The sequence below is a fragment of the Strigops habroptila genome, chromosome 7 (genome assembly GCF_004027225.2).
Source record: "Strigops habroptila isolate Jane chromosome 7, bStrHab1.2.pri, whole genome shotgun sequence".
NCBI classification, from domain to species: Eukaryota; Metazoa; Chordata; class Aves; order Psittaciformes; family Psittacidae; genus Strigops; species Strigops habroptila.
Window position 1 is genome coordinate 21,020,692 of NC_044283.2, and position 25,307 is coordinate 21,045,998.

A 25,307-nucleotide genomic window follows, 5' to 3' on the forward strand; every position below is an offset into this window, starting at 1 on the left:
ACATTTGCAACTAAGAGTATTAAAAAACTAATAAGTAAAATTAAAATGCAGCTAGTAATTTTATAAAACAGTATGTTTAAAATATGCTGATTTTTCTCTAAATATAATTTACGATTATCATAGCTTATTCCCCATTCAATTTCACAGACAGTGTGGGCAAAAATAGGTAGTGAAGTAAATGCATACTCATAATGAACTTCAACACTCAAGGCCATACTTGTTGACAAATGGGAGGTCAGCTTCTGTTTAGGTGTTCATAAAGAACTTCTCTGGAAATCTGGCTGCAAATTTATTACCCCAATGCAATCAACAAACACCGGTCAGTGTGAATTACCCACAAATTAGTAATGTGAAATCTGTGTTACTTAATATAATATTGTACTGGATCCAGTTGGGGTGGGAGTTAATTGTCCTCGTAGCAGCCCGAATGATGCTGAGGAAGATACTGTGACCAAAGCAGTGCTGATTAAACACTGCTTTAGTTATTGCTGAACAGCGCTTATATACCATCGAGAACTTCTCTGTTTCTCACAATGCTTGCCTAGCAAATAGCCTGGGGCTGCACAAGAAGCTGGGAAAAACACAGCTGGGACAGCTGACCCCAACTGGCCAGAGAGATTCTATGCACATTATCTCATGGAATATTTCATTCTCAAACAATGAACTATTAAACTGTTAGACAACTTGTTCTTTCTCTTGGTCGTAACATACCCTATGACATTAAAGACCAGGATAGCAGGATATAAAACTTTGGAAGAAACTAGGTTCCTATATCCGGAAAGATTATTCTCTTTCCCTTAGTTTGGCTCACAAACAGGAAAACACCACTTCATTCAGTAACAAAAACAAACAATACCCCTCCCCAAACCAGTAAGACTGAATTTAAAGATGCCAGACTTACCAAGTGAATTTTTTAAAAGTTCACCTATTTTAGCTTAGCTATGTATCTTACAGACAAAACTGATCACAGTGTACCAGTGAACACAATTTACACAATCTGCCAGCACATATAGTTCGGTTATATTTTTCTTCTCATAATGAACACATTCAGGGTTATATTTGAAATTAGCTGATTGAATGTCATTTTTAATATTTCAAATAGAGAAGAATTCTAGAGTTCACACTTGGGATTTTAGTATCTCAAAATGTTTTGGAATTTTGGATGGGAATTTTTTATTTCAAAAAGCATTTTTAATTTAAAAAAAGCATTAAGCTTTTTATTAATTAATTTTTAAAAAGCATTAAGCAAAAAGCATTTGATTTTAAAAAAGCATTTTTAATTTAAAGCATTATTATTTGCTTTAGGGGTCTGGGGTTTTGGTGTTTGATTTTTCAACATACTTCCAAATTTTTATCCAGATGCCACTTTCTTGTGTTTTAAATTTCTGAAGTACCTATCACTGTAATTATACCTATACAAGAGTTAAATGATTTTCTTGTTAGAGCCCTTTAACTAGCATATTTTAACAAATTACAGAGTGTAGTCTACTCATGAAGTCTGGATAGAGAAATGATGAGGAGGCAACTGCATTCAAGCTTTGATGCTTACGTTCACAATTCTTACTAGCTTCAAGGTATTTAAAGGAGAATCCAAAGGACGTTCTGAAGTTTTGAGTGATGACCCTGGGTGTTGAGTTTGTTGCTGAGATACAAAAAAAAAACATACACCTAAGTTTGTGGCTACTGACTGCCTTCATGCCTCCTTTACTTAGATTTTCTTATGATACGCAACTGGAAATAGTGGATGAGTATCTAGTTTGACAATCCAATGGAACATATGTCTCAGTATGTATGACGTTACTAGTGGTAGATATGATGGCATCAGAAGGACCTTACTGATGGAAATGTAATCATAGCAGTAATTAAAGCATATCAGTAGATGCAGATCAGTTTAGGACAAATTGTTAGAACATCAAGTCTAATGACTTACCCATTTAACCTGGGAGTTAGTTGTCTTAAACCTTTGTAGCTATAAACATAAAAATGTCTTTTATATATATACATATATATGAGAAAGGGTAAAAAAACTCGCTGGATGTCTGGGTCCAAAGTGTGGTGGTGAATGGAGTTAAACCCAGTTGGCAGCAGGCAACAAGTGGTGCTCCGCATGACTCAGTACTGAGGCCAGCTCTGTTTAATATCTTTAGCAATGCCTGGATGAGGCACTTGAGTGCACCCTCTGTAAGTCTGCAGATGATACCAAGTTGGGCAGGAGTACTGACCTGCTTGAAGGTGAAAAGAATCTACAGAGGGATCTAGACAGGCTGGATCAATGGGGCTGAGGCCAATCGTATGAGAGTCACCAAGGCAAAGTGCCAGGTCCTGCACATGGGTCATAACAATCCCATGCAATGCAATAGGACCTGGGAGTGGTGGTCAATAGCCAGCTGAACATGTGCCTAGGCGGGCAAGGCAGCCAATAGCATCGTGGCTTGTATCAGAAGTAGTGTGGCCAGCAGGACTAGGGAGGTCACTGTCGCCCTGCACTCAGCACTGGTAGGGCCAAGTCTTGAATACCATGTTCAGTTCTGGGTCCCTCACTATAAAACAGACACTGAGGTGCTGAAGCGTGTCCAAAGAAGATCAACAAAGCTAGTGAAGAGCCTAGAGTACAAGTCTTATGAGAAGCAGCTAAGGGAACTGGGGTTGCTTAGTCTGGAGAAAACTTACTTCTCCACGTTATTTGAGGATTACCTGATAAGGATACCACTGAATACTCTGACATGGTGAGTTGAATACCTACATAATTAGATAGGTGGTCAAGATGATGGGTGTTGGTCTCTTCCAAGTAACAAGCAATAGGACAAGAGGAAATGGCCTCAAGTTGCACCAGGAGGTGTCTAGATTGGATATTAGGAAAAATTTCTTCCCCAAAAGGGCTGTCAAGCATTGGGACAGGCTGCCCAGGGAAGTGGTTGAGTCACCATTGCTGGAGGTATTTAAAAGACATGTAAATGTGCTGCTTAGGAACATGGTTTAGTGGTGGACTTGGCATTTTTGTGTTTACAGTTGCACTCAATGATTTAAAGGTCATTTCCAACCTAAATGGTTTTTTGATTCTATATTGTGATTGAGTTGCTAACTCTGAATCGAGTCAGTAAAAGACTGTTACTGTCCCTGTATTTTAGTGAAAGTGAAGGAATAATTCTGCTAAAATTCTCTGAGTAAATTATGATTTAATTGGGGGGGGGGGGGGAACAAAACAGACATCCTGAATGTAACATTTCAATGTTCATAAAAGGGGAAAGAAAAACAGTTTTACTACAAAATGAAAAAGATTTTAGATCCCTTTTTTTCAAGTTTGAATTTTCATGGTAAAGCAGACAGCTGAAAGCAGTGCTTTCCGTTGAAAAGAGTATGTGCGCATTTTCAATAAACTCTAGTTTGATGCCTTTGAAATTCTCAATGATTATAGTTGTGCATTTTAGAATTAAATGGTGGAGAAAATAAACCAAACCCCTCTAATATCTGTTTTATCTGAGGTAAAAAAATAAAATAGATAGGGCAACCTAAGTAACAGAACTCTTCCTATGTGAAATGTGCCTAGAAGAACTGCATTTATCAGAGAAACATTTACATTTTCTGGCAAATACTTAATTCTCAAAAAGAAATGCCAGGTTACCCAGACAAGATCACATAAATAAGCAAATCTGCATAACCAGCATTGCAAATATTTGTTTAGAAACACTGGAGAAAGACATAACAGCTCACATTTACTTAGCAAAAGGTCATCATTCTGCATTATGTATAACTGTAGTCGCTTTGAAAAGGAATAAAGAACTGATCTAAAAGCAAAGCTTATTATTGATCTTTCAGTGATAAAACAATGTTTCTCATCACAGCAAATCTTCTCTTGATGTAGGCTGTGCTAATGATGCACAAAAACCCAATCACATCATGGGCAAGCTAAAGATTTGCTGATTTCTCATAAGCTCACTTATATTGTAAGACATAAATTTGACACTAGATCTCAAGTCAATACTATATGAAAAAATACCATGGGCATCTGAAACACATCTCTTCCTACAGTATATAGTGTATCCATTAAGGCAGCTAAGAGCAGATTCAGAGTCAGCATACTTCAGCTTCCTTCTTACAGTATGGGTATCCAGCTCACTGGTTCCCAACTTAAGTTTTAAGCTGAAGAATAGCTTCCTTCAGCCTTAATTGACCCAAAAGGTTATTGTTATACAGTGACTACAAGGTTGGTTGGACCTTTACTACATATTTCTGATGGATAAACATCAATTATGAGTTTAACTTCCATGTAAGTATTTTATTTATAGTCTTGTTGTATACACAGGCAAGAAATGTGATATGCTGAAGTAATTTTCGCTTCAAAGCTAGCAGTTATGATGCAAGTAAAGAACACCATAAAAACTACTAAAGCATTCTCAGAAGAAGAAGGATAAATAAAGACAGATTTTGCAGAGAATAAAATTTCCTTCCTGCAGAATTCTTTCTTTCAGGAACTAAACTTCATAATCTCTTTTCAGTGATATTATCAAGCTGTCTCAGCTTTGAATACGCAGTTGTGGCTTCCATTTTCTCTGTCAAGGGTTGGTGAACAGCAGAACACTATGGCTTATAAATACTACACACACTTCATCATTTATATTTCTTCCTGAATTATAGCACTATTTGTGTAAAAGAAATGACATTCAGCACTGTAATAGAATCAAACTGACTCTACCTCAGAGAGCACCTGTACATTTTCCATGTTTTTGCAAAGTTTTATAACCATAGATTAAAAAGAAATTGCTCTGTCTAGCTACAATAATATTCAGTATAGCATTTCTCCACTGTTACATAAGTAACAGTTAACTTCCCTCAAACTACAGTCCTTTTTATTCTTATTAGTTTATTCGTGGTTCTGTCTTCACGATGCTGAGTTTTCCAGTCTCAGGATGTGTGCTGGTTTTGCTTGGAATAGAGTTAATTTTCTTCATAGGTGCTAGGATTAGGCAATGTTTTGGATTTGTGCTAAAAACTGTGTTGATAATTCAGGGGCGTTTTAGTTACTGCTAAGCAGTGCTTATACAGAGTCAAGGACTTTTCTGCTCCTCACCTCACACCACCGGCAGGTAGGCTGGGGGTACACAAGGAGTTGGGAGGGGACGCAGCCAGGAAAGCTGACCCCAACTGACTAAAGGGATATTCTATACCATATGGTGTCATGCTCAGCAATAAATTTGAGAGGAACACTGGCCAGGAGGCGTGCTCAGGGGCTGACTGGGCATCAGTCGGTTGGTGGTGAGCCATTGTTTTACTCTGCATCACTTGTCTTTCTTTGGTTTTATGTCTCTCTTGGTTATTTTCCTTTTCATCATTGTCATCATCATTATTGTTGTTATTGTTATTATAGTTTATTTTAGTTAAATTCTTAAACTGTACTTGTCTCAACCCATGAGTTTTCTCACTTTTTACCCTTCCAGGTCTATTCCCCATATCCTGCTGAGAGGGGAGGGAAGTGAGTGAGCAGCTGTGTGGTGCTTAGTTGCCAGCTGTTAAACCATGGCAGTATGTAAACAGATATGATTCAGCTGAGTGATTTCATCACAGAAAACCAAGATGAAGGACAGGGAAGGAAATAAGGAACATACAAATGCTTGAGATTTTACTTTTAGTGAGCATTATTCAAATAATGTCATTGTAAAATCTTGAATAACTTCCAGAAATTTGTGGATAATGTTGCAAAAATATGCTGAGTAATATAGTGAACGATGAATGAATTATGCAATGGTAGACTGTTTTGGATAGTGCTCAGCATACCACTCTAAGAAAACACCAGTGCTTATCAGTGACTACACTGTAGTTTATTAAAGAGGTTTCCATTACCCTTACTAGGTGGTTGTTGCCAGAAGAACTGAACATATTATAATTGTTTACACCTTCTGCATCCACTGTGAAGTAGCTTCCAAGCAAACAATACACAAAAAAATACTGGGTGGGGTTTTTTTTAATAAAACCTTGTAGATTTTCTTATAGGAAACCAATAGTTTTCCAGAAAGCAAGAAAAACCTGTTATGCAAGTCTTACTGAACTTCTAGGTGGTTGAATTTTTTTGTCGCTGTTTTTCCCAAAGAAAGTACTCTGATCTCATAAATCTTCTGTGTCAAAACAGATGTCTATTCTTGCGAAGATCTTGTCCCCCTCTGTGAATTCTGATTATCTGTAATCACGGGGCTAAAGCATTGGGTTTTGTTCACATTTTTTGTTTGTTTTTTAAGAGACCAGATCCCACCACTCCAGTAGACCACAGAAATAAGATGATGTTTTGTGACATATTCAGTAAAATGATTTTGTCATTACTAATACAAGTCCACAGGCTTTTTACAGACCTGGCATTGCAGGGTCTCAGGACCAGTTGGCGCTTTTCATTAAGGATTTGAATTTCAAAGGACTACTCAAATGGGAGAAAACAGTCATATATGTTCTTCTCTCCATTTTCAGAAAGAAATTAAACTTTCAAAAGTTGATTTATATATCATTACAGACCTGATGAACCCTTTAGCTATACACCATGTATACTGCTGCTGACATCCTGAGGGCATATTTGAGCAGAGAGAAATTTAAAATTATTTATTGCAATAATCTAAAATAATTTAATACTATAAAGCCATACCAAGCCAAGGTGTGGTTTTGTTTGTTTGTTTGTGGGGTTATTTGGGGTTTTTTTCTTCTTTTCCTGCATATGAAGCCACTCAGACTGGCTTCTGAAAAAATTTCATTTTACAATTCACCTTGGTCTCTCATATTTTCTCTAGCAAAAGAAGAAATAATTGTGTACAAAATATAACTACTCATTTATTTTTGACATCTTTATAAACCTGAGAAAATAATTGAGAAAATACAAAGAAAGCAAGTCTCATTAATATTGTATCATTTGGAACTGCAGATATAATTTTGGTAGATATAATTTTAAAATTTTGCAGATATAATTTTATTCATGAGAATAAAACAACAGACTTTTCATAAAACTGTGCATTTGTGTTGAAGGATACATTTTTCTTTATAAATATTCTGGTAAAAGCAGTGATAAAAAAAGAGGGAGAAGTCAGAAACAAAAAAAAGGTTCCAGAGCTTGTTGTAGATTTTTATTTTAATCGATCCTTTGTTAATTTACAGAGGGGGGCGGAAAAAAACTGCTTTCTAGTACATTGCATTTGGAAAGAGGTCTCATACAAATCACTGAAGTACAAAGTACAAAAATGCAAAGTATTTTTTCCCCACTTTTCAATTTTTTCAAATGTGTATGTAATTACAGCTGTTGTAAACAATATAAGTAGCTATAGAGAAGAGAAAACAATAAAAGGAAGAAAGTGTAACTGTAAAACTTGAAGTGAAGAAATGAGGCTTCTGCAAATCGGCATTTTCCATGACACAATTCAGTTTATTCAGGAAAGAAAAACCAGAAAAAAATGTAGCGGACCCAGAAATTTAGTGGAAATGTGGTAGAAATTAAATTTTAGAAATTAATAATATTTTCCTTTTAATAATTTCTATAGAAAATGAAAATTAGTTGCCTTATTGGACTATTGCCCTAGGAAATCTTTAGTTTGGACTTTTCTTTGGGATCGTAGACAAAGTTTTTATAGAGAAAAATAAGTAAACCACATTTTTTTGACTGATTCTGATTTAGCAGAAAGAATATTTGAAGAGTTAAAGCCATTCACATGGAGGAAATCCAGTATTAAATTTACAACAGTCAGTCAGGTTTATAGGTAGTCTGTTTGGTTTTCTACATAGGACCCTGAGCAACAAGTTTCATCTTGTTAGGTCTTTTAGAAATTACAAGAAGTCTATCATATTTGAAATTCCACTTGACTGAAGAGACTTGCAGAATAGACGTGATAGTATAAACACAGTTTTATTTTTTAACATTGTTAGAAATCTTGTAAAATTTATTTTCCAAATGTATTGCTTGACAACATGGATAGAATGGGTTCTGCATTAGTCAACACTGCCTGAAACTGAATAGTAATAAGGATTTACCATGGGACTATGGAAATCTTTATTATGTGGAATTGTAGTTAAATGACTAAATTTTTAAGAAGAAAAAAGATTTTAACAGAACCATTTTAGCTAAACTACCTTCTGGTGAACAGTGAGATCCAGAATAAAGAATGATCTGACTGAGCACAAGAGGAGGATAAATAATATGTCATACACATATCAAGGCCAGTAATGTCTTTCCATGGAGGCAGCAGGTTTTTTGCATTTTAGTCAATATCTAATTTCCTCCAGACTAATCAAATTGATTTTTTTGGGTGAAATTATTGCAGAAGAAGGAGTGCCATTTTTGTAGATTCACAGAGGGAACGTATTCATGCAGCTTTGGAAATAACGTGGGAATAATTTCATTGGATGTTTTCAACAATCTTTACACAAAAAAATAAGGGATGCACTAAGAAAAACTGCTAATGGAACAGAGCTGGGAGGTTTTATAAGGAAGGAAATAAAAAATGTCATACAGGAAGAACAAGACTTGAATAATAGAAACAGAATTAAGTATAGGAGTATAAAGTACAGTGCTAAGTACTTATGGAGTAATCTTAAGTATTAACAGTCCCAAGTATTCAGGAACTATGAATCATGCCTTTGAAAAAGTCTTATGGAACTGACTTAAAAAAAAAACAAATTACACATTTAAGATTAATTTCCCTATCTTATCTTCAAATGTAGTTCTACAAACATGAGAAAGTACTTTAAAAAAACCAACCAAAACAAACAAAAAAATAAAATGGCAACATTAATTTGTGACTTCCTGTCATGCAAAATCATGTCAAGGCAGCAAGTTGTAGAACTTAGTTAAAATTTCAGATTCCCATTTAATATTTTATTAGAAAACACAAACTCTTTTTTCTTTTCTAGAATTTATTATAGTAGTTGTTTTGATAGGAGAGATATTATCTTCCCCTCCTCTTGTTTTGTGGGGAATACAAGTTTTAAACACTTTCCTTCTCCTTGATCATGATGATTTGAACAGTGTTACATCTTTGTAGAATCTGGACAAGGACTAAAGATACTCAGTTTTGTTTTCAGATTTTTGTTGTTCTTTTGGGGGATGGAGAGGGTGTGTTATTTTCGTTATTTTCATTCCCCTGCAGTATATCTAGAGAAAGTGCCACTTAAATCCCAAGGAACACTGAAAGATCAAAAGAGGAATCCAAATTCACTGGAGAAGTGTTAAAAACTCTAGTAAATGGCTGCTGCATATGAATTCATGGCAATGTATCCCACCAGAATCAACCCAGTATCAACAACAACAACAAAAAAAATCATCAAATCATGGTTTGTTTTTTTTTCCCCCCAGACTTTAATTTAGCCTGTGTTGGTGTTTCATCTGTATGTCTGACTCTGTGCAGATATGCTTTGTTATTCTTCCTGATTCACTGATTGCACAGCAGCATTAGATTCTAGTTTGCTCTGCTTTCCGGTCAGCTCACTACCTGGGGTTTTTTTAGTGGAACCAAGAGACAGAGATAGATATGGCTTTCCTGACCTCAGTGGGTTTTGGGCTTTTTTTTGGTTTGGTTTTGGTTTGGTTTGGTTTTGGTTGGATTTTTGTTGAGGTTTTTTTGTTTGGTTTTCTTTTTTGTTTTTTGTTTTTTTTTCCTTTGGCTTTTTGTTTTGTTTTATTGCTGTCAGGACACAATCATCTGAATCTAAGAGGGAGTATTTACAATCCTTTCTGTATGAGTTACCAATGTATATACAGTTATATCAGTCTCCAAATCCTTCACATTTTCTGCAGAATTGTCTTTTTTGAGAGGGAAATTCAGGGGCATTATTGCACACTTGACACCTGCAGCTGTTTTCAGTGTGTATACAAAGGACAATGAGCTCTCAGTTTGAAGGCAGTGGATTTGTAGTAAGTGCTTACTCAACTCCTATAGTACAGGGAGTATTCCTGCAAAGTTCATTTGTTTGTGTATTTATTTTTTAATTTGGGACTGTTGAAAGTGTTTCTAAGGGAAAAAAAAAGCTTGTATTGATGCAGCTTTCATTTCACTTACAGAATTGATTTGTCCGAGTGTAAACAAGGGTTCATAGGTGTGCCATATGCTTTTGTAATACTGTGTTTATATCACTTATATACTTATTAGAACATGTTACAACTTCACAAATAGAGGAATTTACATTTGTCATCATCATAATTACTTCTGGCTCTCATAAAATAAACTAAGAAACCCCAGACTTTGTTTACTTGGTTGAATTTTGAAGTCCATAGCAATGATGAACAGTCAGTAGCAAGTTGTAAGAAAGGGTGTTATTTTTTCATTAAAATATATTTACAAAAGTAAGTATTTCTGCTCTCCAAATAGTTCCATCAGGGATTTCTTAGACATCTATAGTTATTTTCTACTGGATTAGTAAAGAAAACCATAAACTAGTGAAGTGATATGGAAAGCCATTGTTGACAAGAATTACTGTAGCATTATGTGGCCTTTCAAATCTTTCTTTATCTTCCATTGGAGGATATTCTCTAAATAAGTACCATTTGGGCCTCCAGTTGATTTCTCACATAGTTAATGCCATAGCCACAAAAGTGGCTTCTTTGAGTTCTGATAGTAAAATTATGGAAGAAATATTTGAATTTTATTTTTTCAGTATTTCTGAGGGTATTTTATTGACAGGAAGATTTTTTTTTTTTTTTTGCATAAGCATCTTTATTCTCATATGCTGATATCTTAATATATTTATATCAAACAGTTTTTTACAGCAATTATCTTCTAAAGAACATTTCTGACACATTTTTTTAAATAATTTTCTAAAATTGAAATCAAAAAGACAGCCATAATGGTCTAGTTCACAAATTGCTGTATTAAGAGGTTCTATTTAAGTAAATTGTCTAAGTGCATAAAATTTTATATATAATTGTCACTCTTATAACACTAAATTGCTTTAGTTCCAACTATACATAAGTTCAACATAGCCACCTACTTCATAGCTTTGTTTGCTCTATTTAGTAATTTGCTCTATGAGAAAGCTGGGAGTTTTAAACTGTGATCAAGCACTAAGACAGCAATAGCAGCTCAACATTTTGCTACAGCAAGTTTCCCAAGCAAAGGAGAGATAGATAGGTAAACTTGTGTAGAAGTTAGTATTGTAGCTGTGATTTACAGGCTGAACACTGATATAGAACAAATGCTTGGAGTCCATGCAAGCTCATTTGATTGAATAATCAGGTCTACAGTTATTTAACATTGACTTACCACAAAGTATCAACAATAAAATTATTTGGTATTTCAATACTGCAGCTTACGATCATTCTAAGACTGGCTGGTTTTTTGTTTGTTTGGTTGGTTTTGTTTGGTTTTGTAGATTATTTTCATCATTAAAGTCTATTGAGTAGTGATCAAAAACATTTGTGAATTGTGTCAACCTGTACATATGAAAATGAGGGGAAAAAAAAAGGTTTCCTAGTGTTGAAGTAAAATTTTATTTTCATGCATTTAAAAGGGCAATAAAAATTGTATCTAAACATTAGATTTGTACTATGAATTGTAGAAATTAATTTAATTTTGCATCCCACCAGCATAAAAAGTGTAAAAGTAGATGGTCCATCCCAAAGTTAGTATGAGGCGACCAATATTCACAGGCCAGAGCACCTGTTGACTGAGCAGCACCAGGAGGAATGCAAAACATACAGTTAGACTGGGCTAGAAAGCCAAGAAGACTGTCTTACAGGAGGTGAAACTATGGCAGCCAATGCCATCAGGCATCTCTTAAGAAGTCAGGAAACTGACAGGTCGACAGAAATCACAACTAGTTCAGGTTAAAATGCCTTATTCTAGGAGGGGTTTTTTTGTGGTTAATCCAATGTGGTTTTGTGGTTTATCCAATGGCCAAGTGGCCATTTCTCTTCATCAGGGATTGTAGTGATAGGACCAAGAGGTAATGGGTTCAAACTTAAGACAGGCGAAGTTCAGGTTAGATGTAAGGAAGAAGTTCTTTACTGTGAGGGTGGTGAGACACTGTCACAGGTTGCCCAAAGAAGTGGTAAATGCTCCATCCCTGGCAGTGTTCAAGGCCAGGTTGGACAGAGGCTTGGGCAACATGGTCTAGGGTGAGGCGTCCCTGCCCATGGCAGGGGCTTTGGAACTAGATGATCTTAAGGTCGTTTTCCAACCCAAACTATTCTATGATTCTATGGTTCTATAAGTAGTTATGCTTCTCAGCTAGTATCAAATTTTTCTTCCCCTAAGGATTGGCAGCCATATGTTTCAGTTGTTATGTGAGACGTTCTATAATTCGAATATCTTGTGAGTTTCTTATTTTATACTGTTCATACCAGTATGTTTTGCATGGCATATTTGAATATGCATTAAGCATAGAATTAGAATCTAGGGGTTTTCCCCCAACACACACATGGAAATACTCCAATTGCCAAGACGTTAAACGTTAGAATTGATTTTTTTTTTTTAAAGGAGAACATATGTAGTTGATGTGGTAAATGAAATAAGACTGCTCTTAGAACAAGAATTTATGCGGTTTAGCAATGTTTTGTTTAGAGGAATTTGGAAATATTCTACTGATGGCAAAACTAAAAGAATTTTCTGTATTAATACCTTAACCTCATCCTAGGAAATTGTAATATTTCCCAAGAAATACTACAAGAATATAGGATACAGTTAAAAACTCTGCTGCAAGCTCATTATTGTCTTTTCATTACTTCATGGATTTTTTTCAGTCTTGCTATTTAATACATACTGAAAATTAATATCTATTCTATATTTTAGGGAAAGAACTATGACTTGCTTGACGTCTGACCTGTGCACCAAACACTTTGTGGACCCTTTCTCTTTAATCTGACTGTTATCAGGGAAAAGGAATGATGAAAAATACTGATTCTGTTTCCTTCAACCTCTAATAATGGGGATTGTTATTCTTCATAGGCTCTTGCCACGTAAACTTAGTGATGTATAGATGGACTATTTTGTAAGCTTTTCACTGCTTCTTTTTGTGCTGTTGATGTTTGTGTTCAAAATATGTCATCCTTGTTGTGGATAAGCTAAATAATGTCAAGCCCATAGACTTTCCAAGTTAGGAAGCTCACTGTGAGCATAGTACTGTTGTGAAATATTGTATTGTACTACATATTTCAGAGCTGACACATAACACGTCTGTGAGGATCAGTGATGTTGCCAAAGAGATGAGAAAAAGAAGGAACAATAACTATCCTGTTCTTCTGTGAGAGTATTGCTATTACTAATGTCCATAGTAGCAGTGTCAGTAGTGTCATATGATAAATATGGCATACAGGGACAAAGATTTTAAGTTATATTTGGAGCAAAGTGAGCTGGGAGCTGGCATGAATAAGAGGTTAAAGGCAGTTCCAAACAAAATAATTAGATCCCCTATCCAAATCCAGCTGGTTACACTGACTGTCCTCCAATGCCAGACTCGGTTTTGTTTCTAACGGTACCTGTGGAGAGTGTTTGGTGTTTTGTTTGCTTTGCTGCAATACTAAAATTAGTACACCATGTCAGAGTTTTAAGGGACTTGTGAGAACAGATTATATCCATTACTCATTGAAAGTATGATATAATTCAGACTCAGAAATAATATGATTCAGTGACTAACTATGCTCAGTAGATAGGCAGATGAATGTAAAATTTGGAATGACATTCATTTAGGTTGTCTCTTTTTTGTAGTTCATTTTAAGAGTAAATATTTACAATTTTTATTAAGCTATTGCTACTAAGGTCATTGTGAATAAATGGCATCTTAGATACTGCTGTGGTGGCACTGTTTAGATTGTGAGGCCAGTTTTAAGTTTTAAAATGAAACTTTACTAAATTCCTCATTAGCAGAACACCTCATGGTGTTTCAGTCCTTCTTTGTGCTTGCTGTTTTTATGCTATTTCTTCCTCATCTCAAAAGAAGGACCTTACTGTCTTGGCTTCTGATACTGTTTCTCTTAGTTTTGCTTTTGCCAGTACTCCTTCTAATTTATTAGTCAGGACATATATTTGCATTCCCCTGCATTTTTCTTGTTCTTTGTTTTCCAAGTTATTGTTACTTGGATTCCACCCATATACAACAGCTATGCCCTTTTGGTGGTCAAATTGCTCACATGCATCTGGAAAATGCTAATTTGTATGTTTCACAGGGCTCTGCAGCTTCTACAGAATAATAAGTTGATAACGTGGATATAATTAAATCTTTCATGTCACTGTATCTATTGTTTTATGAGTTCAGAAATGTACATGTTCCTGTTTTATTAACGTCTTATCTGCATATTTGGTTATAAATTGTACTCAGGAGATATCTCTGTGTTAGAAATACCATCACAATAGATACAGCATGGTTATTTATATTTACCAAATGCTAGTTACAGGACAGCTAGTGCAATAGCCAATATTTGGTGGGTCACTGAGTAAACAGAGATAAACAATGATCATTTGCTGCAATGAAGAAATGTCACTATTAGCTGTTGTGGTAATTTGGCTTCTGAGCATGGAGATGGCTGCATATAAATATGGTTTTATTGTTTTTCTAAATATTTTATAAAACATATATACTTGAAGTGGTTTTATACCTTCATCTATTATTTCCTTTTTTTATACAAATATGTTTCAGCAAATTTGTTTATACTTATTTGATGAGGTTGTAACCATTTGAAAAGATTTAAACTTGGAAAGGACATATCAGTAAAATATTAAAAACTATTTGTTCATCTTTTTTTTTTGTTATTATGAAATCACCAGAACTTCCCTGGTTTGTAGTTCTAAATGGTGTATCTGCATTCCCTAACTCATATAATGCATAATGAAAATGGATAAATAAATTTGTGATACATTCCCCAGCAATATCATACAGTAGCAAGTCAGAAAAATACCTCTATCATTTAAGACCACTAATAATTTGGAAAAAAAAAAATCTGTCTTGCATTTACTTTGAAGCCATATTGAACAGGCTGAGGACACACTGGCAAGCTGAATTAATGCCCTGTGTCATGAAGTACGACAAACAAACATTTACACGATGTAGAACCTGTATGACCTTGGCAGTCTTCACCATAATTAGATATCTTGCACAGTATTTTAAAAAGTCCAATTAAAACCACAATGATTGTAGTTCAGTGGGGTACTCTGGTGTTATCTTAATATCTAATTATCATTCCTAAATAAAATTTCAGAGTAATAGCATATTGTGAATAGGTTCCAGGTGATGGTGTCTGTGTCTGTTCCTCTGTGTGTGTGCTTTTTCATGAATGCTTAGGTAAAGAGAATTATTCCAGTAAACCTGATTCTGAAAAGCATGGAGCCTCCTTGCATCCCTGATTTCAGTGGGCAGCTAAATTAAGATAAAACTCAATTAAATGAACAAATAACAGATATGCTATCTTTGCTATTATTTACAAGTATTACTTGCACAGTATGTGTGTGCTATGAGTGCGTGTCCTGGGCAATTCTCCACAACTTGCAATAAATAAATAGAACTAATATAAGAAATTACTTTCTCTGCAATGAAAATTTGGGGTAACTTCAATACAAGTCACAACTTTTAACTTTCAGAAGTAATGTTTAAACGAAGGTTGCTTTGAGCATTCATTGGTTATAAATTAGTATAACTGTTATCTGAGCTGGAGGATAGCTTAGACTATCGTAGAGATCTTTCAAGAGGTAAACTTTTTCCTTATTAATTGTCAGATGTACAAAATGTATCTATGGTAGCAGCAAGTTAACTTTTTTTATGTCTGGTCTGTAAGGCTGACTTAAGTTAAAAACAGCAAAACCCACTGAGAGACTATTCTGATTGAGAAGCTGTAAGGACTGAATCTGACAGAAGTTTGGAAAATATCAAGATGCTTATTAAAATTTAAAATGTTTTCTCATTACAGTTTCCTCATTTCAAAGCTTCCTCTAAAATTAATAATTAAGAATCATAGAATCATTTAGGTTGGAAAAAACCCTTAAGATCATGGAGTCCAACCAGTAATATAAGCGTTGTAACATGCGTGTCTGTATACATACTTTAAGATCACAAAATTCCCAGTGAAGATAACAGGGTAACCCCTTATGCTTAATTCTGCCTTTTCTTATGAACGTTTTTTTATATATATAACTGTAACTCATATTTCAAAATAAATGTGTCTGTGTTCATGCACGAATACAAATATAAATAACAGGTGACTAACTCTTTTGTAACTGTAATCCTTTAAAAGGCAAGCATATAGTCCCAGCTCTTTGTCCGAATTCTTTATATAACCAATGGAGAAACAAGCATTCTTCATCCTCAGACCAGTGTCTGAATAAATTAGGACAAACTTTTCTACAGACTTCTCTTTATGACCATTTATTGTTGTGACCTAATCCTACTTCTGCAAAAATGTCTAACTTTAGATGATAGCTTAGATTTAGATCAGTTGAACATGCTTTGAATCTAGACCTTGAGCTGGAACTAGCAGGGAAAGAGAGGGAATAAATCTTGATTGAAAGGTGCAAGGAGTAATTTTTATTGTGAAAGTCATTTGCAATGTCATTCGTTCCATAGGACAAAGTGAATTAAATGGATCTTTCTGTGCAGTTCTGACAGCCAAACTGGGAACTGTATAAAATATACAATGATCTCACAGTATTATGATTTTGCAGATGCATCATAAAAATCAGCTCTGAGAGGAAAAATTGATTCTGAGCGGAAAATTTGCTAGCATGTCTTCAAAGGAAGGAATGCATTTCCCAAGAATTTTAGAATTTTCCTAAAATTTGGGCAAAATATGGACAGACATATACAAGTCTGTATACAGACACAGACTTCAAAATTCAGGTGTATTTTTATTAATAATTTGACCTTTGGGATACACGTTTTTTTTAGTCTCACTAGATATCTTTGCTCTTTTTTACTCTCACACATTTCCATTCAGCCATACTGATTTTTCTAACACCTTCTCTGTCCTTTTTTATCCTTCTCTCGTTTCCTACTTCTTTTGCCACAATTACCCTTTCCCTTCTAGATCTGCTGAAGTCTTTCTTCCCTAGCCTTTCTCTTCAATTCAGTGCTTCCCATTTTCTCATGTATTACAGTCTCCCATTTAATCTCTTCCTTGAGATAAAGACAACTCAAAGACTACAACTTGATGACAGACTCTTAAACCTTCTTTTAATGCAAGACTCTTGAAGCATGAACTCTCAACTGAACTGAATCTCTAAAACTATACTTTTGCATTCAGTGGAATTATCACTTCAGCTATTTTGGACATCTTTTATGCTTATTTTCTATTTCAGCTACTTTTTCAATCCCTTATAATGTTCTGTCATGTCATATTAAACTTAATTACATGAATTATTTGAAAACTAACTCAGGAAAGGAAGGAAAAAAATGTTAGTGAATCAGTTTACCAGTTGGCTTTCTTGCTCAGCCATACAGATACACCACCTTTTGGAACAACAAAAAGAAAGGAGGATAAAGAAACTTTGAAAATTGCCATTTTTTTTTCCTAACCTAAAGGAATACATACTCAGATTTTGTAAGTTTTAATTTTTCATATTGCTTTAACTTTTTGGAAAATTCTTTGAGATGAAAAGAATAAGCAAGATATTTTCACACTTAAGTTACTTTTCTTGATAAAATTAGGAATGTCTGATCCACTATTTTACAGACAGTATATGATATCTAATGGAATTCTTTCTTTTTTCCTGCTTGACTGTGAAATTTTTTTATAAATTAGTGCTATCTCCAAATAAGCCATCAGAAAATCTTTATTGCACTTCTTAAATCATGCACTGTCATAGACTTAAAAAGTTCAAGTTTTATAATTAAAAATCACATTATAAAAAAAGTCCTGAATATTTGTAAAGAAAAATACATAAATTTCACAATAAGATGTCACACATTCATATTAATTTCTGACATATGTTAAATACCCCCACAACTTTAAAATAGTCATATGATGTGTGAAAGTAAGTTTTTAATATCTAAAGGACATTTTAAGTTTCTTAAAACTTCAGGTTATAATAACAACTGTTTTATTGGAGCTTTCCTCAACAGCTCCAAGCACGAAGGGTTGTCAACGAAGAAATATCCTTTGTAATTCTCAATCTTTTTGCAGATAAGGAAAATTAATTGAACTTTTTAGTTAGTATTCCATATCAGATAATGCCATGACTACTTTAATTTACTGGACTGTACAGTATCTCAGATATTTTTTATAGCAAATACTCTAATTTTCCAGTATTTTGCACACTGGTATGTCCAGTGGAATCATGGCTAAGGTTGGAAGTGGAGGTCACTCTGGAGACAGTGTCAAAAGCCTTCCTGAAGTCCAGGTAGAAAATATCCACTGCTCTCTCCCCATCTACCAAGCCAATCATTTCATCATAGAAGTTTATCAGGTTAGTCAAGCAAGGCTTCCCCTTCCTGAGTACATCTCAACTACTCATGATCACCTTCTTATCCTTCATGTGCCTGGAATGGTTTCCAGGATTAGCTGCTCCATCACCTCTCCGGGATTGATGTGAGGCTAATTGACCTGTAGTTCTCTGGTTCCTCCTTCTTGCCCTCCTTGAAGATAGGAGTAACTTTTGCTTTCCTTCAGTCCTCAGGCACATCTCTCAATTGCCATGATCAATCAAGAATTATGGAGAGTAGCCTCACAATGACATCAGCCAGTTTCACACTGAGCTCATGGTCATCAAGGCCCACAGACTTACCTATTTTACTTGAGTATTCCCTGACCTGATCCTCTTCCACCAAGACTATGCCTTCCTTGCTCCATCCTTTCCCGCAGTCTGTGGGGCACTGGATTCCTGAAGGCCAGTATTATTACTAAAGACTAAGGCAAAGAAGGCATTCAGTACCTCAGGCTTTTCCCTGCCCTGTGTTGCTAGGGCCCCTGCCCCATTCAGCAGCAGGCTCACATTTTCCTTGCCTACTTTTTGCTACTTATGTGCTTTTAGAATGTGCTCTTCCAATTTAATGTTTACATTATCAGCTGCAAATTAAAGATCCATCAGAAAAATAGGATTGTAGTAAAGGTTTTGCACTTCTTAGTGTTTCTGTCATGAGTAACTTGAAACTAACAAGAAAAAATAAAAACATTCTCCTTTTACTTGCCGCATAACAACTGATGATCTGATATCTTAGTGGTGGGAAGACAGTGAAACACCTCAGGATCTCATCTATTTTTTCTGTTGAAAGAACAAGTAAGATAGCTCTAGCAATTCACTAATGTTTGCCATACCCAAAATTATCAGTAAAGTTTTCAGTCAGTCCTGGAAAACATTGCCACAGTACCTAAGTAATCTGTGAATGACCAGAAGTAATAATGTGATACACTTTTTATGGGTTCTAGTGCAAGTATTTTGTATCTATATTTTCAAATTTCCTCACATCAAAGCCTTAAAAGATTAGCTTTAAAAAGGCTAAGCTAGTTATTTTCTAGGTGTTTCTGGAAAATGGGCATAACATTTCTTTTCTTGCCATCGGGATATTCTACCATGATGTCTCAAGGATGTCAGAGAGTAGCCTAGTAATGAAACTGATCAGTTCCCTTGGTGTCCTTGGTATCCAGTCCCATGGACCTGTGCCTGTGCAGTTTGCTTGAGTTGTCCCTGAATTCATCTTCCTATATCATGAATAGTACTGTAATCCTTCAGATTCTGTAACTAGGCAAGATAAACCTTGCAAGGAAACATTGCTACTAAAGACAAAGCAAAGAAGGCCCTCACTACTTCACCCTCTTCTGGGTCCAGTATCATGAGTTCTTCCAACTCTTTTTGCATGAGAATGTCATTTTCCTTGGGTTTATTTTTGCTTCAGATGTAAATGTAGAAGCTGCCTTTTGGCTCTTTGCATCTGTTCTTCATTTCCAAGTCCAGATGAGCTTTGGCTTTATTACATTCCTGTATGTCTGGGTAATGTTTCTGTATCCTTCCTGTGCTCATTGAACATTTTCTGTAAAACTACTGATGCATGCATTTACTGTTCACTTAAATATTAATTAGCATTGCCAGATCTTTTCTTCTTTGAATGCCATTTCCTTAGTTGGGTATCAAACACAAACGTGTAATGAGTCTTAAGTCCATGCAGTATTTTCAGTTTTAAAAAACACAAAAGAAGTATCCTTTTGTGTTTTGTATTTTTTTCATTTTTTCTTTTTTCTGGCCCAAAGGTTTGCTTACTACAGGCTCAATACTATACTGAAAATAAGATTTAATCGACAGCAGTACTGTTTAACGTTCCTTTGTGAAAGCTTTTTTGATTAATTTTTACTTTCTTATTCACTTGACAAGCAAATGAAATAAGGAATATTTCTTAAAATAATGGATGGATAATTTTCAAGGATGATTCAAAGAACGTGAGAATTCATTGCTTATAATAAACAATAGATATGCTCCATGCCACCCAGCTTACCCTAAATCCTTCTAGACACTTATGCCTGTGTCTTCCTCTAGCTCTATATGTATCTACTTCTGCTGGGCGCAGTTGTTCTCTTTCTCACATCCATTACTTTCGGCTGTATTTTCTAACTGTTCCTAGCTCCTACCATTCTTCTCTTTCTTTCACTTACAGGAGCAATTCTACAGTCTTACACGTATCTGTAGTATTGTTCCCTATCTCACACCAGATGAATACACTCTGTAAAAGATGAAGAATCTGCCTTACACAGAGAGAATCACTGTTGTCTATCACAAAGACAGGAGAGGAGCCAAGACTTTGGATCAGAAATTGCTACTTGCATCATCCACTCTCCCTCATTTCAGTCACAATAGGAGTAACAGTATTTAGAAAATCTATTTTCCCAGGGTGTCAATCAAAGCATTTTCCATCACAGAGAGAATGCAGTGATGCTTAGAAAAGCGAAATCATGGTGGTTTCCTATTTGAAAAAACCTAATGTTGCTATGCTATGATAATTATTTATTTTAAAGCCAGCAATTTAGACAATAGGTAAGAGGATTTTGACCTCCTTTGAGATTGTAATTAAGTTTTATGGGGAGGCACTTAAGGAGATTCCTCCTAAGATAATTTGGGTATATTTAGAGAAAACACAGCCTTTAGAGATTCTGGAGCATCAAAGCGACATAGCTGCTTTTTGAAATAGTGTTGGAACAACTGGTTATACTAGCACAAATAAAGTGTAATATTCTTGCAATGCAAAGCAGTGTGCAAGCAAAATTTTAAAGGTCAGCCTCTTTTCATATATGGAATTGAGTTCTGAATGCATTTATGTATTCATTTCAAAGAAAACACATTGACCTCAAACCTCAGTCATGTATTTACCTTAAGGTTGAAATGTTTCATAAAATAAACATTACTTATATCCCTAATATATCAGACATTAATTCAGATGTGTCTTGTGCATCAATTTGCAAGTGTAATCCGTAGTCATTTCTACTCAAAAGCTCAGCTCTAGTTATAATAATTTCTCCTCTTAACCGTGGGCACGGATCTTATGCTCATGTCCATGTTGGAACTTAAGAAATTATAACTGTAATTAAAAGTGTGGCTGATAAAACTCCTGTTTCAAAAGCAACCTTTGAATAAGAAAAATATTTTGATGTAACTATCATCTGCTTCAGGTAGCTTTTTAGTCTACCTAAATCACTCATCTGGATTGAATATATTTTTTACCTAAACATATCAGGCTGTAAATCTATTTTTTAACACTTAAGATTCTCCTTAATATTCCTAACTAAACAGTTCGCTTATTCAACAAAAATGAGCTAAATAGTAAACCAATGCATTATGCTTTTATGTACTTTAGGAATTGAAGTTACCTAAAGTGCCTTTTTGAGCTTTGAGGACTGAATCTTTGTAATAGTAAATGATTATGCCAATAATGAGCCTGCAGGGATCTTTATTATAAATACCCTGATTCTTTCATTTGCTCTATTTCCAGTGCATTCTGGGATGCCCAACTGTGTGAAATCAAGTTGTAGATTATCTGTTTACTGCCAAATTGTCCCAGAAGAAATTAACTTGAAAACAAACAGGCTGGGCACTTCTAATAACTTCTGGAAAAAAAAGTGTTTCTGTGCAAGCCAAGAAATGACAATAAAATTTTTAAATTTGAAAAACTTTTCACAAAAAAATGTTTCCCCTCTGTGAAGACCCAATTTAAGGGAAGGGCAGGGAAGAAGAGAGAGTCTGCAAAACAAGACCCCAGCCTATTTAAAATGCCTGCTTTTGGTACTTTCATTTAATTTCGTTAGTTATTTTTATATTTCTTTTCATCAGCAGTCATTTTATTCCCTATTTATTAAGGCAAGAACTTCCAGTAAGCTCAAGAAAATTTGTTTGAAGGAGGAGCACCTGACTGGAACTAAAGTGTTTGGACTCCTGTTATAAAATATACCAATGATAAGACATTTTGGGACCAATCACAAATAGGACATACACATGTAGGCTCAGAAAAAAATCTCTGTTGATTTCATTTAGCCTTCAAACAGTCTCTGTGGGAACATGCTGACCTGTTAAATGTCATTGTCTTTACATTATCCTAATCTTTCCATATCCCTATTGATAGTAAGTTGGAAAAGAAGTGATCATTATTTTACATCTTCAGCATCTTACCAGTTACTGCTAAATTTAGGATTTTAATGTTAAAATGTATCCTTTAATTGTCTTCTAATGCACAGGACGTACAAGAGCCAGTGAAGATACTCATGCCATATCTGTGATAAGAAATAAGTGTATGTAGATTTATTTTGGTGTTGATTAAGAAATTCTTCTAGTGTTTGCTAAGTATCTTAAGGCAGTCAATTATTAAAAATCCAAGAAAATAGTGAAGGGCATTTTTCTAATTTCATCATGATGAACATGAAACACTTGGGGGTTCAGAGCAGCTTTTGTTCTTTAGATATTTCTTTCACACTTCTGCCACCTTGGGTTACTTTCACTGGGTGCAGTTGAATTTAGGGCTGTAAAATGTGTTTGTGCTGTTAGGCTGTATAAGTTATTTGCATATGGATGATTTAATTGTGTGTGTATTTGTTGAATACTATTCTTGAGGTACACAGGGCTAAGAAAAATAAATTTTGGTTTAAAATTTAAAAGCATACTTACAGAATGTATTCCACTCACAAACACAAATTAATTCAGATGCTGTGCATGCTATAATCCACACTGTCATTCAAGATTATAGGGGCCAATAGACCAACTATATCCTGAGGGTGTGAACTGGGACAGATCAGTCAATTTACAGAGCTTTGGCAAAGGTTGAACAGCTGGTGCTGAAATTCTTTGTTGGAGAAATGACCAACCCACCAGAGACTACAGATTTAAGCCAAGATTGATGGTTAAACCTGGCAAATAAATTCCTCTTCAAATGTGTTCTGACTGATTATAAAGCTACTTTAAAGGCGTAACTCCACAGCACTTTCTTAGAACAAGATAGTCATTAAACTTCTGGTGTTAGGCAAATTCTCTCTGAGGCCTGTTGCTAGTAGCAAATACATCAGTTTTTTCATTTGCAGATTATTTTTAAAAGGTCTCTGTTGACCACTTCTTATTTAAACGTTCACTAGGGTGAACTTAGATTATCAATAACTACTTTCACATACTTAGCACGACAGAGGATAAGGCTGCTTTTGCCCTTTGGGCACTCAGCAAAAACTATCTGCTAGCTCAGCAAGTTTCTAAAGGGTTCATGAGAAAGCTTTGATTATGTAATAAGGGAAGCTCTTTTATAGAAGAGGATGTGATTTTTAGTTCAGTTGAACTTGGTTTACAGCTAAAATGGGATTTGAAAAGAAACAGAAATACCAAGAAAGCAGGCATGACAGAGGAGAGAGTGGAGATTGCAAATGAGTATGGGACAAGAAAGTTTCACTAGGGAAATGAGGGTATCTGAAACAATGGGATAGCACACAAAGCTGGGGGTTTCTTTAGGGAATAAGGAAAAGAGACCATTCTGGATTAAAAAGTAGCAAGTAGAGGTAAGAATAACAGGAGAAAAGGAGGGATTTCTAAAAAGGAAGAGAAACATGATGTATGGCAAGGCAGGAAAAGCCAGGAATAAAGTCCTCCAAAACTATGCTGACTTTTAAGCAAAATAAATACCCTTTATCCTTCTGGACCAGGAGTCTTGTGAGGTACTATACCTATACACAGAAGAAAAACCAGGTTCCTAGAGTCAGTGTGTGTGTTTATGGTTATGTGTTTAGGAGCAAAATTATCTCATAAATTCAATCAATTATAGAGTATTGCATCATGTCCTTGACATAATCAGGAAGTTGCATTTATCAGCTTCTTTATCATCTTTCTCCTTTTCTATTATTTTTCTGTGAGTTTGAGTGTGGAAGGAATATTTGCTTGTTTATAGATAGTTGGGCTAGGTGGGCATCTATCTCATAGTCACAAGGAAGATGAGGGAATTAAAAAAGAAACCTAGAAAGAAGAATGAAGATTAGAGATTGGAAATTTCCGAGTGAGATTAGTAGATATTTGAAGTGTTGAATAGTAAAATCTTCAATCTTTGTACCAAACAACCATTTCTGTTGATGAGTACAACAGCCACATCTTTTACTGATGACAGTATCTGACAGTACCCTTACCTCATTTGATGATTTTAGCTTTACCTACACTCATAGTCCTCAGAAATCTAGCCTACCAATGCTAATCAGTGAATTGATGTGGGCGGCAGGTATTCCAAACACAGATTGTCTAAAAGTCCAGTTATTCCTCTAGAAGCCAATCCTGAGGCTAGCCAATGTTCTCCTTCTAGGAAGAATCCAAACCACCCTCTCTAGTGATTTTGTTATGTTATTGCAATGGCAAGTGTACTGGGTCTGGCTGGGACGGAGTTGCATTTTTCATAGAAGCCCATATGATGCTGTGTTTTGGATTTCTGAGTAAACGAGAGTCTTTTTCACACTCTGAATCCCCATCACAGCAAGGCAAGTCAGATGTATGGAAATAGTTTGGATGGCTATGCTTGCTGATGACGCTCTACATTTCAGGATTGTGCTTTCCTGAGAATGCTCTAAAAATTAAGTAATATTCCCAAGTCATTTTCCTTGGGCATAGGAGCTGCTTCACTCTAAACACCACCTTCAGTAATATTCTGTGATTCAACAGTGCATGGCTGACAAATACGGTGTCAAACCTTACTTTGGGACTCTACTTAAAATGCAGAGATAGGCTTAGAATGACATTTAATGAAGCTACAATAGAATTGGATACATTTACTTTCTCTGAATCCCTTTCACGTCCTGTACAGTCTAATTAAACATTCTTCATGCAAACTGTTTATAAACGATTTACAGTTTGACCTGGCAAGCTCTGTTGTGACCCATCCTAATGTTAAATTACTTTTCAGTCCTCCTGTTGTTAATAAAGTGATGATAATAATAA